This window comes from Conger conger, chromosome 2 (genome assembly GCF_963514075.1).
Source record: "Conger conger chromosome 2, fConCon1.1, whole genome shotgun sequence".
In the NCBI taxonomy this organism is placed as follows: Eukaryota; Metazoa; Chordata; class Actinopteri; order Anguilliformes; family Congridae; genus Conger; species Conger conger.
This window is the reverse complement of record NC_083761.1, coordinates 72,809,248-72,823,799: the sequence shown is the minus strand read 5'-3', so window position 1 is coordinate 72,823,799 and position 14,552 is coordinate 72,809,248. Positions and strand designations below refer to the sequence as shown.

Below are 14,552 nucleotides of genomic sequence, written 5' to 3'. Positions count from 1 at the left end.
GAGCCCTTGAGTACTTTTTAAAGGCCAAAACTGTGTCATATTTATAGCTATAACTAGATTCTTTACAAATAACCACTATGGCTTTCTGATCAGATGTTGTTTGAACATTGTAAATTACGGGCAGAATGGATTCCTCTTTTATGGTGTATTACATCCTTGTAACGTAATGTGTTCTTGTCAAAAAACCAACTGCATTGCGGCCAACTATAACCAAAGTTTAATGTAGCATATTTTTATATCGCGGTAACAAAGATTTTCAGTGCCTAATACAAAAGCCTCTCTCCGGAGTTTTCTTCAGCAGTGCTCCCACAATTCCCTGCAACTGGCGCTCCCTTACAGAAGGGAGAACGCAGGGTTATGCAGGGTCGTTCTTTGATGTTTATATGGCTTATTGCAACAAAAATATGCTCCCCTATCTGAGTGACTGTCTTCATCTTTTTTTGGTTCATCAGTATGCATTGTGCAGTAAATCAAGTTGGGCCCTGATGACTGCAAACCAGGCCCACAGGTCCTCAAACTCAAGATTCCTCTGTATTGTGTGGCGGTAGCTTTGATCTTCTGTCATTTCGCAACATCCTGTTAGCGGTTAGCATTGCGAGCGGCTGCTTATGTCATCACGGGCGACACACCTGAGTGTAAGGCCGGCATTACATCACCTCCGCTCCGATCCGCTCCCAGCCTTCCCAGCCCCGCTCCTTTCAGACCGCGGGAACACAAAGCCGCGCGCTCTCAAAGATGCAGATTGCGTTTCACCTGTGTCCAAAGAATAACAATGCAGGACAGGAAGTCTGAGGAAACTGAGGGCCCTGACAAACTAGAGTTACAGAGACAGCTACCTTTGTAGAGCATGGGGTATGTGCTGGTCTGTGAAGAAGAAAAACATTCTCACATGGAAAGTGGACAAATCCAAAAGCCTGCTTACTCAGTGATCATATTTCACCATCTCTTTACAAAGATGATGGCATCTACTCTAATTTCGAATTAAGAATCAGTTGCTCACAGGCCCGTGTACAGACTTTTAGAGGGGCAGGTGTGCAAATTTGGAATTTTGCCTCTCTTCGTGTAGTCTTTTGCTGGTGGCCAGACGTTTTCAGTTAGTCAGGAAGACGCAGCAATGGGAAAGTACGCTACCTGATGAAGTCAGAAACGACTGAGTGCATGCAGCGGGCGCTGTTATGACAACAGTTAGAAGGGGCATTCCCTCATTCTTTATATATGTGTGTGTGTGTTTATGTGTGTGTGTGTATGTGTGTGTACGTGTGTGTGTGTGTGCGATTGTGTGTGTTTGTGTGTGTGTGGCTGATGTAGTCTCAGCAGGGCAGAGATAAACTGTGCATCAGTTTGGGAAGAGAGATATGATATGTGTGTGCGATTGTGTGTGTGTGTTTATGTGTGTGTGTTTGTGTGTGCGATTGTGTGTGTGTTTGTGTGTGTGTTTATGTATGTGTGTATGTGTGTGTGTGTGTGCGCGCTATTGTATGTGTGTTTGTGTGGGTGTGTGTGCGATTGTGTGTGTGTGTTTATGTGTGTGTGTTTGTGTGTGCGATTGTGTGTGTGTTTGTGTGTGTGTTTATGTATGTGTGTATGTGTGTGTGTGTGTGTGTGCGATTGTGTGTTTGTGTGGGTGTGTGTGCGATTGTGTGTGTGTTTATGTGTGTGTGTATGTGTGTGTTTGTGTGTGTGTTTATGTATGTGTGTATGTGTGTGTGTGTGCGCGATTGTATGTGTGTGTGTGTTTATATGTGTGTATGTGTGTGTGTTTGTGTGTGTGTGGCTGATGTAGTCTCAGCAGGGCAGAGAGAAACTGTGCATCAGTTTGGGAAGAGAGATATGATATGTGTGTGCGATTGTGTGTGTGTGTTTATGTGTGTGTGTTTGTGTGTGCGATTGTGTGTGTGTTTGTGTGTGTGTTTATGTATGTGCGATTGTGTGTGTGTGTTTATGTGTGTGTGTTTGTGTGGGTGTGTGTGCGATTGTGTGTGTGTGTTTATGTGTGTGTGTTTGTGTGTGAGATTGTGTGTGTGTTTGTGTGTGTGTTTATGTATGTGTGTATGTGTGTGTGCGTGCGCGTTTGTGTGTGTTTATGTGTGTGTATATGTGTGTGTTTGTGTGTGTGTGGCTGATGTAGTCTGTAGCAGGGCAGAGAGAAACTGTGCATCAGTTTGGGAAGAGAGATATAAATGAGAGACCGTATGTAGGCATAAGAGCACTTTCTCCTGTGAAGACTATCATTAAACACAAAGATGACATCAGCCGTGAGAGCTGCATCATGTTTGGGAGAGTTGGCCTTAACACCTTCTGCGCACCACAGTGTAGAAATAACAATAACAACTCTGTGATCTGACAAACATCTGTGTTAACGGTAATGCTAGGCATTGCTTCATGAAAAACAAATCATTCTTTGAAAATAAAGTTCACTCAAAGTGCAAACCTTTTTTTTACTTCTGCCTCTTACACACTTTCCATATTATTATTCTAACTTTAATTTTAAAGCGCTTTTTCTTCAAGGAAACAAGCCACTGAAAGTGCTTCACAATGCACAATTAAAAAATACTGACAAAGTTCACATGGGCTTATTACATAATGCTGCTGATAACCCTGTGGCTTTCATGGGTGCCGAGGCCCTTCATCCTGCAGTGTCAGGTTAGGACACGCTTGAAACGGCGAGAGTGTCCCAGCACACGTCCGTACCTTCGCATGTGTGAGCGGGCATCACATTTCTGGTCCCAATTAGGAACCTGGAGCAGCGCGCCATTGACCCTAGCAGGGTCATCAGTCGCATTTAGACCCTGAACCTCAAGGGCCATCCGACTCCTCCAGACCCACAGCTGCTGAGCTGGAGCCACTCTCCATAAAAGACTGCAGGTCCTGAAGCTCCGCCAGGTGTGGAGCTGCCCTTTTGATCCCCCCCCTTCACCACACCAGGAAAAACAAACATTCAGACGCGGCTTTATTGGTGTTCGCGTCCTCTCGCCCCTTAATTTGAAGCTGTTCTCGTGTCAGTTGTGCAAATAATGCCCTCCTTGAGCTGGGATTGAAATGAAAGAGAGGTGCTGCTCGGGCCTTAGTCCCAGGCCTTAGTCCCAGGTTCAACTCTGGAGACCTTGAGCTGGGATTGAAGTGAAAAGGCATGAGAAGTGCTATCTGGCCTTAGTCTCAGGCTGTAGTCCCAGGTTCAGCTTTGGAGACCTTGAGTTTTAACTTTGGATGTGATGCTTTAACTTGTGGAAGAACCTATGCACCTAAATCGCTTTGGATTAAAAGCATCTGCCAAATGACAAAAATGTAAAAAATGTAAATGTTGAGCTGGAATTGAAGTAAAAAGCCATGAGAAGTGCTATCTGGCCTCAGAGTCCCAGGTTCAGCTCTGGAGACCTGGAGTGGAGCGGCCTGTAAAGACAGGTCCCGCGTGGAGTTTGACTGCAGGGGAAGGAATGGGGACCTCCCACCCAGGCCCCTCAGCTGGCCTCGTCCCTGGCTGCAGTGCTGCGGCCATTTCTCTAATAAAGCATCAGACGCATGGACATTTATTCATTTCTGTTAATGTGCTATGTTTTTCATTTCACATTTCCATTTATGTTCATCTTGTACATTTTGAATATTGTGCCTGCAAATTGTTTCAGTTCAATTGCGTAACATGTTTTCAGGATCACCTATAATCTCTTAGCTAAATTCATAATGTTACGGTATCATTTTTCTTTGCTTCACTCTTCTTTGCTTTACAGTATACAATGTGTGTGTGTGTGTGTGTGTTTAGATGTTTTACAATGTGTTTGAAATGCATAGTTATTGACACCTTATGTTATGAATGTTAATTTATTGTATTGCCATATGCAGCAGCCAATGTCACCCATTTTATTTCATTTCACACCCTGTAATTTGATGCATTTGCAAATGCATTTGTCCATACTTTTTATATTGCTGAACACAGATGTCATTTCATCATGTTGTTTTCTATAAATTAGTGGCCACACATTTAGTGATTTTAGCGAACAATAGATAGTAAATAATATTTAGTGAATAATTTGGCATATGCTCATGAAACTCATGGCAAAAAAAAAAAAATGTTCCGCTGGAGCAAACTTTGCTTCTGGTATGAGGTAAAATTGCGTATGCATGTGCAGGTGTGTGTGTGTGTATGAAAGAGGGCACATGTTTGGTTGTGTGTGCTTGCATATCTGTGTGTGTGCAAGAGAGAGCACATGTATTTGGTTGTGTGTGTGCATGTGTGTGCGTGTGTATGTGTATGTGTGTGTGTGTGTGTGTGTGTGTGTTATTTTGCTTTGTTTAGTCATAGTGAGTGGGCTGTTGAAAGGGATGGGTCTCTGCGTTTATGTGGAACTCCAAACGGTACCTTTCTCCTCTGCCTGAGCAGCAGTTTTATGACAGCCACACATTCTCCCCCTGGGCCAGGTATGGCTGAGTGTTGCTCGCAGGTATGGCTGATGTAGATCCTTTCTGAAATGAGAGGAAGTGCTTTGAACAGCTCTGCTGAAACAGGTTGTATCTTAAGGTGCGGTGTTGCGCTTTGAGGGGCGGAGGTCTAGCTGTGAGGAGCGCGAGATGATAAAAGGCTTCGCTTTTTCAAAGTTGAATTGCCGTTGTATACTTGACTATGATTAACTCGGAAGGAAAACAAGACCACCTGAAAAACGAGTCTGTTGTGCAAACCAGGTTATTTACCGATGCCACTGCTGCCTTGGAGGGGGGGGGAAGCCTTTGGACACAAAGGGAGTATTTGTGTCAAGCTGGTTTCTGTTTCCTACCAGGTGTGATGACCACTGCTTTCATCTGAAACTATTTGTTTTAACATTTAAAAAGGCTACAATCGAGGTTTCCTACAGGAAAGAAGGCCCTCGTCTTAAAAAAAAACCCGTCTGCAAAAAGCACTGTACAAAATTAAATTTACTTCAATTTCCATTGAACTTTATTTCAGACGCATACTGTATGTCTATATGAAATTGAATTGAATAGTCCCCCCTTGACTATTGTCATAGTTCTCTCTGACTATCATCATCATCGTCTTCCCAAAGATACATTGCATACCACTTTGGCTACAAATATGCACAAGCAGGATGGACATGTACAATGTAGCACATGTAACAATAACAGTATCTGTTTTCATTCATTTTACTGGAATAACAACCGAGTCAATTATCTGAATAATTCATCAGTTAGCAGTACAAAAGTTTTCTCTGAACTGTCACATTGTTGTGTTTTCTGTCTTCTCATGAAAATGAAGAATGTAGCTACTAGCTAGATAAACACACTTTGGAGTTCACTTCAGTTACAATAAATAACTTAAAATATGAATGGATCAGAAACCAAAGTGTGATCTACATTCAGCCACAAATTCAAAAAATGTGTGGATTCAACAATATGCTGCACATTTTTATCCAAAGAAAATTGCGCTGTGATTTAGGCAGCAGTATATCATAAGTAAATTATATGTACATCAGTTATGTAATTCATGTGTACCTATCAGCGTTTCATCAATGTCAGAAACACCACTGTATACAATTACTGCAATTTGACCTTATGATTTTGTTCTTGCATTTACTTTTGAGTAGGCTCTCATCCTGATCATAAATTCCAGGGTTTTCAAAGGATGTTTTGAGCCATAATGAAACTGCATGTATTGCTAGGTCTCTCTTGAAAAATAGATTTTTAATCTCAATGGGACATTCCTGGTTAAATAAAGGTTAATAAATAATAATACATTGTTTTTGGTTACATTTAAACTACAAAAATGTATATTTACAAACTGAAATTTGCAGATCTCATTTCATTACACTGTAAAGATGTAAAGGTGAATGTAGATCGAAGAACTTCATCAAGAATAATTAAGTCCATTCAATAGGCAATAAAAAAGAAATGTGTGCCTCACTTTACTTTGATTGATCTGAGCTTTCCCAGTCTGAACCGCCAACAGGCCAGGGGGGTGTGGTGGTGAGTTACCTGGTGTGTTACCTGACTTGTGTCGGTGTGGCAGGGAGCTGTTAGGTCCATAAATCAGTGTTTGGATGAAGTGCAGCAGGGAGGTAAAGGCCAGGGAAGGAAATGAGTGTCTGTCCTTCCCCCTGCTTTCATGTCAGGTGCAGGGGCAATCACTGTCCACTGATCAGCTCATTTACATTTTAAAACAAACTGCCCACATGCCGGGGGAGTGAAGTAGGGCCGGGGGGGGGGGGGGGGGCTCACACTGTTTACTCACCGCTTTACATTTTACGGCCCAGGTTTCAGGGCTATTCCTGCCTCTTTTCTCTTTCCCTTCATCAAACATGTAAGGCCCACAGAATGCTCCCCTGATCAGCACAGTCCGTTCGGTAGATCAGCACAGAACACTCCCCCGATCAGCACAGTCCGTTCAGTAGATCAGCACAGAACGCTCAGCCAATCAGCACAGTCTGTTCGGTAGATCAGCACAGAACACTCCCCTGATCAGCACAGTCCGTTCAGTAGATCAGCACAGAACACTCCCCTGATCAGCACAGAATACTCCACTGATTAGCACAGTGCTTTCTGTAGATCAGCACAGAATGCTCCCCTGATCAGCACAGAATACTCCACTGATTAGCACAGTGCTTTCTGTAGATCAGCACAGAATGCTCCCCTGATCAGCACAGTCCATTCTGTAGCTCAGCATCCGTATTCAAAAAGTGTAAGAGAACATGGCACGTCTGCTCGGAATATTAATACACATTAGATATTTTCACACATATACTGACATTGATAGCTGGCTATGTGGTATGCCAGTTCTGGACATATACACTGAGTGGGCACATAATTAGGTATTTATTAGACTTATTTTCTAGACTTCTACTGCTGTAGCCTATCCACTTTTTGACGAGTTGTGTGTTCAGAGATCCTCGTCTGCATACCACTGTTGTAATGTGTGGTTATTTGCGTTACTGTCACCTTCCTGACCCGTCTGGCCATTCTGCTCTGACATCTGTCATTAACAAGACATTTCTGTCTGCAGAACTGCTGCTCACTGGCAAAAAAACATTTTCACCATTCTTTGTAAACTGTAGAGACTAGTGTGCTTGAAAATCCCAGGAGATCTACAGTTTCTGAGATACTCAACCCGCCCTGTGTGGCACCAACAATCATGGTCCATTCTGATGGGTGAACTTTAACTCTGAGCTCCTGACCTGTATCTACAGCTGTGCCACACAACTGGCTGATTAGATAATCGCATGAATAAGTAGGCATAATAAAATAAGAAAATATTCTTAATAAAGTGTTTGATGAGTGTCGTATGTATGTGAACACAAATGTATTTTGTCCTTTGGCTATGAATACGGGATATTGTAATGTAGATAATCAGATATATAAAGGTTATCTAAGGCAGGCAGACTACTTCAGATTATCACTGGGGTATATTGCTTATTCTACTGTAAACACCATTGCAGGTGTGTGGGGGAGCATGAGGGATTTCAACACCTCTACCGTTGACATTTTGCCATCTTCATTCGAAATGGATTTGTGTACATGTCAATGCATTAATCCTGTTAATCTCTGACATACCTGTAGATAAATTTGCGGTAAGCCTTTAGAAATTATTTAAATTGAATGCATAATGATTTATTTCGATGTCTTGTTTCACTTGGAAAGTAATACAGGGACAGACATGGTTATTTAAGGTCCTGTATTGTGTAAATCCTTATAAGTAGTTCAGTCATATAGTCTGTTCCCCCGATTTCACTTTATCAGTTACATTTCGGTCCTTTGTGGAACAGTCGCAGTGAATTACATTTTTTCGGGGTGTTTTTTTTTCTCTCTTCCTTCCTCTGTCTGTGTGAGTGTTTTTTTCCTAACTTTTTGCTTCGGTGCGCTCAGAGAGAGAGCGGAGCAGAGCACAGAAGAAGTTGCCCGTTGTTGTGCTTTTCTCTCTCTCCGTAAGAAGTGTTTTTGAAGCTCAGCCCCGGCACAGCAGCGCCCAACTGAAGAACAGCGAGATGAATCAGACACGAGCCGGCATCCCACACCGCGGCTGTCTCATCTTCTAACCGGCTTCTCTTAGCAGAGAGACTCTCTCCAGAAATAAAATATCAAGCTGGTCAGAGGGAGGTCAGGGGTCACCACACCACCTCTGCATTCAATTTGAAGTTCTGACCCCCGCAATCCCACGGACTCGAAGCTCCTGCGGGGTACACCGAGGTGTTTTATAACAACATTTAAACATACAGAAGACCGGTGACTGGATTGTGCTGGTGGTTCAGCTAAGGAACAGGTTTGGCACATTTAGACAGAATAGGATAAAGGAAGTGAGGTGCAGGAAAAGTCAGGTCATATCCTGGAAAATCACATTTGGTGGTATATGATAGGGGTATGGTGAATCGTGTTAATGTCTTGCCTGCAATGTTTTCCTTACCCTGCTGAAACAAATAGCTTAAGTTTGGTTTTGAAACAGCTGGTAGCTGGTTGACCAGTTCAGTCCAGCTCCCACCTTGACATGGTTTGACCAGCTCAAGCTGTGTTTTGAAGCATCTCTTTGACCAGCTACCAACTCGGACAAGCTACCAGCATTAGCTGGTTGACCAGCTCATACCCAGCTAGACCAGCTTATGACCAGCTTGGCCTGTTGAAGTTGGCATAGCTGGATTTTACAGCAGGGTACTCATCTGTGTTGATGGAAATAGTGTAAGCCCAGGGTGACCGTGGTTTATGTGCCGTGTTCTGAAAGATATTTTTCAGGCTTCAGGCCAAAGTCAGGCAGAGTGGACAGCTGACCATCAGCAGGTTTCTCAGGTGGCAGCGTCTATTGTATTGCAATCAGATGCTGCCACTGCAGATCTCACAGTGCACAAATGATTATCTGCTTATAAAGCCCAGGATGTCCTTCATGCCGAAGTAAGTAAATTATTTATTTTACAATATAGTCCTGCTCCCACGCGGCCATCCTGAATAAGATGCGTTGTCAATTTCATATGCACCGTACTGATATGGTCAGCTGTTTTGAAAATCAAAAGCATGGAGGCAACAGTACAATGTCACAGTCTGTGCCAGTACCAACTGGCAGCACTGTGGACTGGCAAATAGTTGGCGATAGCGTTGTGCATAGATCATAGGTGCAGTTTACAGGGGGTGGACATGTCTGTGACATAGCTAGCCACTACTTGGCCATACAAAAATAATTTAGAGCCATCGGCGAAGAACAGTATTTTTTGAAAAGCATTTATAAAAAAATGACAGCAGGGGACTTGCATGTTTTCAATAGAAGAGACCTCAGCCCTACAAAATGGCCTCCTTCCTGCTCCGCACACGCCTGCTTTAAAGACTCCTGCTGTAATCTCCAGCAGGTGTGCAACTAGCCTTAACCAGTCACAGGTTTAGACCGTCAGCAGTTTAAGGTAGACTGAAGTAGCGTGTTCAACCATGAAAATATATATTTTTTATGTATAGTGAAGAGGACTTCATCGTCACAATGTCCCCTGCACTTTTACAGACGACTGTAACACAAAGTTAACATTAAGGCCCCGCCCCCCCACCCACGCTCACGATACCCCTGGGCATAGATGGAGGGTTTCAGCAAGCAAGGTCACAGAAAGAATTGATGAAGTTCCCCATCATACTGCACTCTACTGATTCTCTGGCCAGTAGAGGTCCCGCGGTCTGCATTCCTCATCTGTGCAGTTAACTGCAGTCCTGTGCGACGGCCGTGTAGCTCTGATAGCAGACTGGATAGTGAAAGGAACTGGGGCTGTATTTTTCACAGAGTGTACCTGCTAGTCTGTGCTATACTGAATCAACGGAGGATGTTTTGGCAAAGGGATAGGTATACCAAGTTAGGAGTGGGTAAATATGAGATGCATAATGGCTCTGTCTGTCTATCCAATCACAGAATTCCTGATTTCTTGATATTGATTTGAGATTACAGTACTCTTCCACATTCTGGAAGCTGGTGCTTGATGATAAGCCACTTCGTTTTAAAAAATCGTTGAAGTTGTCTGTATCATTGGTGACCACTGGCTATCTTACGCATTTCATTTTAACCTTCGACTCATCACATACATTTGCACGTTCAGTTAGTTTGTGACATTAGCTTGTGTTAATTCATTTTATTGTAATTGTGTTGGACGACAAGGTATTTTGGACATTTGGTCACATTAGTCCTCCTCAACTTTTTTCAGTGTATATGAGAACTATTGAAAATGGTTTTATTTTAGTGTCATTTTCCATTAAAACCAATGGACATTTTTGGAGTGAAGAGAAGAAACGTATTGGGTGGCCAGATTAGCTGGGATTGTGGAAATACTCGCTAATGCTTCGTACCCCAAGGTGTTTTTTTTAACTTTCTGTCAGGATGTAGCATGACATTCAGACTGTAGAATAGACTCTGTCATATCACCATATGGCTTGCTGCATTAGAAAGTGTTCTGTAAAAAGTACATTGTGCTTTTTATAGATTCTGAGTGAGATCTTGGGAGGTGTTTTTCTGTTTTCCCCTATGCATACTCCTTAAAAAGCTGTTAGTTCGTGGGCCGTGTTGTGTGTTTCTTCCTGTTTTTCTCTAAGTTTTTTTTTTTTGTTTCATTTGTTTGTTGGCATTTTTTTTTTCAGATCATCAGCAATCTTTCGGGCTGTAGAGCAGGCTTGCTGCGGAGCAGGGAGAGTGTTGGAGGCTGAATCGTGTGATCAGGCAGCTCCGCTCTGTTGGCTCATTGAAGTACCGTGGCCAGGCTCAGGGGGGGGAAGGAGCACGAGTGCTCTCTCAGTTCAGCCCATCATGAGTGATGCTTCCCCAGCACCGCGCGGCTCCCTTCTCTTCAACTTCCCCGTCTCAAGAAAACTTTTTCCTGCAGAAATTCGCTTCACACGGCCAGGATTGTCACACTGTGCTTTCACACCGGGATCTCGCGGTTCATACAATTTAGAGCCGGGCTCGTGGGTTAGTCTCAGAAATAATGGAAGAGCTTCCAGTCCTTATAGGGTAGAAGCTGCTACTTGACAGATCTGAAATTGCACCAAGCTGGGCAATCGTGCATAAGGGAAAGACCTGTAGCCATAACTTTCTTTTTGGTGTGAAAGTCGTATCAGTTTGACAGGAAGAAAATATTGTCTAATGACTTCAAACTCGATTAATGAAATCTGCACCAATGGGGCAGCTTCTAGGCGGTTGAATATCTTGTTTCAGCTCAGCATATGTTCAGCATACGTCACGAACAGGGGCAGCCTGTAGCGTAGTGGTTAAGGTAAATGACTGGGACATGCAAGGTCGGTGGTTCTAATCCCGGTGTAGCCCCAATAAGATCCGTACAGCCGTTGGGCCCTTGAGCAACACCCTTAACCCTGCATTGCTCCAGGGGAAGATTGTCTCCTGCTTAGTCTAATCAACTGTATGCCGCTCTGGATAACCTCTGGTCTACCAAATGCCGATAATGTAATGTAATGTAACGTCCGCAGGTAGCATTCACATTCTGGACTTGTTCGGAAGAGACAAGTAGGCCAGAGCTGAAGAAAAGGCTTCATATTATCATGGACATTTACATGGTTCACTTCTTCCATAAATTAACCTGGCATACTGTTCTTCATGGGTACAAAGCCAGATTACAAAACTACAGAACTGCCGTGTAGGTGGTTATTCATTATTACTCCTGACTGAGTACTTGTTGTGTGCGTTTGCAAAGTACCAAAGGTGGGCTAAAGTCGCAGAGGGTCAGATTCCTCATTTACTGTAGGTGTAAAAACATCTTTTGAAACAGTATTATTTTAAAAATTATGTTTACACCTTATGTTTTTCCCCTAGGCTAAACAAGAGATTCTTGTTTTTGTTTTTCTCTGGACACATGTGTTTCTCTCCCCTAGCTCATAGGAGGCTAAGGACAGACAAACACAAAAAAGTACATCCGCCACAAGGTCTGGCTAAAATTGGCTGGCGAGTTCAAAGAGAGCATTTTTTCATTGGAACTGCTTTGTTTTTGATTTTGATTTGTTTTATTTTTGTTTTGAGTTCTACTTTAAACCTGGAGTTTGAACTCCCCTGGGTTGAGTGAGGGTGTGCAGGGCTCCTATGGCCGATACCCTCAGCACAGTTGGGTTTAATTACATTGAGTGCCAGGGCTCAGGGTTATGTTTATTCAAAGCAGATCAGCACTGTAGCCATAATCTGGAGGATCCTTCTGGAGGCATTAATGAATATTGAAAAGTAAAACCTTTAAGACGTATTTTCATCACCCCATCAAAAGAAAGGAAGGGAGACTAAATGAAAGCCATATTGCAAGGTTTCATTAACGGACCCCAAGGTTTCGGGGAGAGAGGGATTAGGATGCACATCAGACATTGTTTCTATACATTGTCCAACTTTAAAGTCACCGCAAAATGGGATTAAAACAAAAAAAAAAAGTCATGAAAGTCATGAAGGCAGACACACAGCCCTCCTGCAACGCACACACAACTTCGGCTAATCAAAATGTATGCAGAGCTGATATATTTTTACCCATTGCCCACTTCCATCCTTATTTAGAGACTATTTCAAGTTGAAATTAAAGTTTATTTTCTCAAATTGGCCCTTTTAACTAGATCCTCTTAACAGCCCATAACAAGCCGCTGAATGGTAGCCCTTTCTAACTTTAAGGGTGTTATGTACCATGGCCAACTTCAAAGCCCGTCTTAACTCCACACTTTAATTGTATCTCAGCCTGCTGCCTGCATGACATCTGATTCTGCTGACAACTGCACTCCTTCTCTCTATCTATCGCTCCCACTCTCGCTCGCTCACTGTCATCTCATCCTTCCCCCTCTCTTCTCGCTCCCCGCGTTAGCTCTGTGGCGTCGCCTCTCCCTCGCTCTCCTCCCGCCACACTCATTTCACTGCCAGCCGTCATTTTCGGCTAATTACCTGCCTCTTTTGACAAGGACATAAGTCACACAAGACTAACAGTTTGTAGCCCCTCGCCCCCCCCCCCCCCCCCCCCCCCATCCCGTCCCGTCCCGTCCCCTTTCCGGGGCCTGTAAAAACGGACATCCGCACTCCTCTCTCCCCGTAGACCTCCTCCATAATTGTCATAAGCCTCCCCCTTGGTTTCATTTTCTATTGTCCTGAGAAGTCTTCAGTCTGGGTTGAGATAAAGGGATAATCGCTTCAAAGGGAGCTGCTAAGAGTTTAACCCCGAGCTGAAAGAGAGGTGGACAATGCCATAATTGAGAGCAGTAACTGATCACAGGGTTGGTTCAAAGAGAAGAGCAGGCACACTTTCAGATGCACTTTATTTTATTGGTGTTTACAGCAGTGCTGTGCCCAAAATGCCCAATATGGCCACTCCAGTCTCTTTGAAGATACAGTATTAGTGTTACTTGAGTTTGGGTCGTTTTTTTGGGGGTTTTTTTTCGATCGGACCACAATTAAATGCGTATTTAAATCCGGTTAACATTTGTTTACCTACCGGAATGTATTCCGGTGAATAATTAAACATTATATTTAAATCCATGGTTAAACATGTGCTTTGAACTGAAATAAACAATTGGAATGTGTTATTTGCTTATATGGCTCTATATATGGATTTTCTCTTTTATCTATGCTGGAAAATGGCAATTATGTGTAATCAATAATGAGCAAGTGGCAGATGTTTTATTGCATGATACCACAGTTACCCTGCTGGTAACCCCGTTTTATTGCAGCTAAACAAATAGCCAGGCCCTGTACTGCACTTCCCGTGAAACACTTTTGATTTGCCTGTGAAATGGTGAGTGTGGGATACAGGGGTCATAGAGAGGGTTAACATCAAATAGGGACTGAGGACATTTTATAGTACCCCCCACCTATATCTAAATAATGGACTTGGCATGAAATAGTCCCCAGTCATTTTCTCATGGTTTGAGCTGTGTTGATGTTTTTAGAGGAAATTATTTGCAAACATTATGTTTGTAAAGGGTGTCTCCAGTCACTTGGCTCAAATAAACTAAAATTGACCCTAAAATGGTTGTATAGCAAAGGGCTTTAGTAAGGCTCAAGATTGTCCCTTTTGGATTAAATAACCATTGTACATTTTATTGAAAGTATACTTTAGAAACGTCTCAGAAGTGACTTTTTTATCCCTTCTCCTTTTTATTCCTTTCTTTTAAATTTGTACTTTTTATTACAAAGGCACAGGACTGAAATACAATATGGCTCTTCAGTGAAAGGCGTTACTTTGATGCAAGAGCCAGAGTCTTCAGCATTGACAATTACACTCCCCTCTTAGTTCAAATCAGTCTACAAATAAGCAAGAGTCAACATTCAGTAAGAGTACAATCATTCACTGGATTTCTTTTGTGAATGTGTATTTTGATTTTAATTTAATTAAAGCTAAGCATCTAAGCTGATCAAAAGACTATGAGAACCAACTTTACATTACACTTTTATCCAAAGGGAGAACATTCACATGGTTGTATGAGCAAACAATTAAAAGGCTTTCTTACTTTTTTTTCATATGTATTTTTCCACCAGACTTTCCATTGCTTCGTTTTTAATGTCCACACACAAAACAGAACAGTGATAACAACTCCAGTTTAGATATATCTTTAGATATATCATTTATCCCAGAAGCTTTCCTGTATGGTGCCAAAAG

General features: G+C 42.7%; 1 protein-coding gene across 2 annotated transcripts in view; it reads left to right on the top strand.

The window, feature by feature from the left end:
- Positions 1-14,552, top strand: part of LOC133121884 (axin-2-like) — a 93,314-nt gene that overhangs the window by 53,793 nt on the left and 24,969 nt on the right. The gene's annotated exons all lie outside the window — the stretch shown is intronic.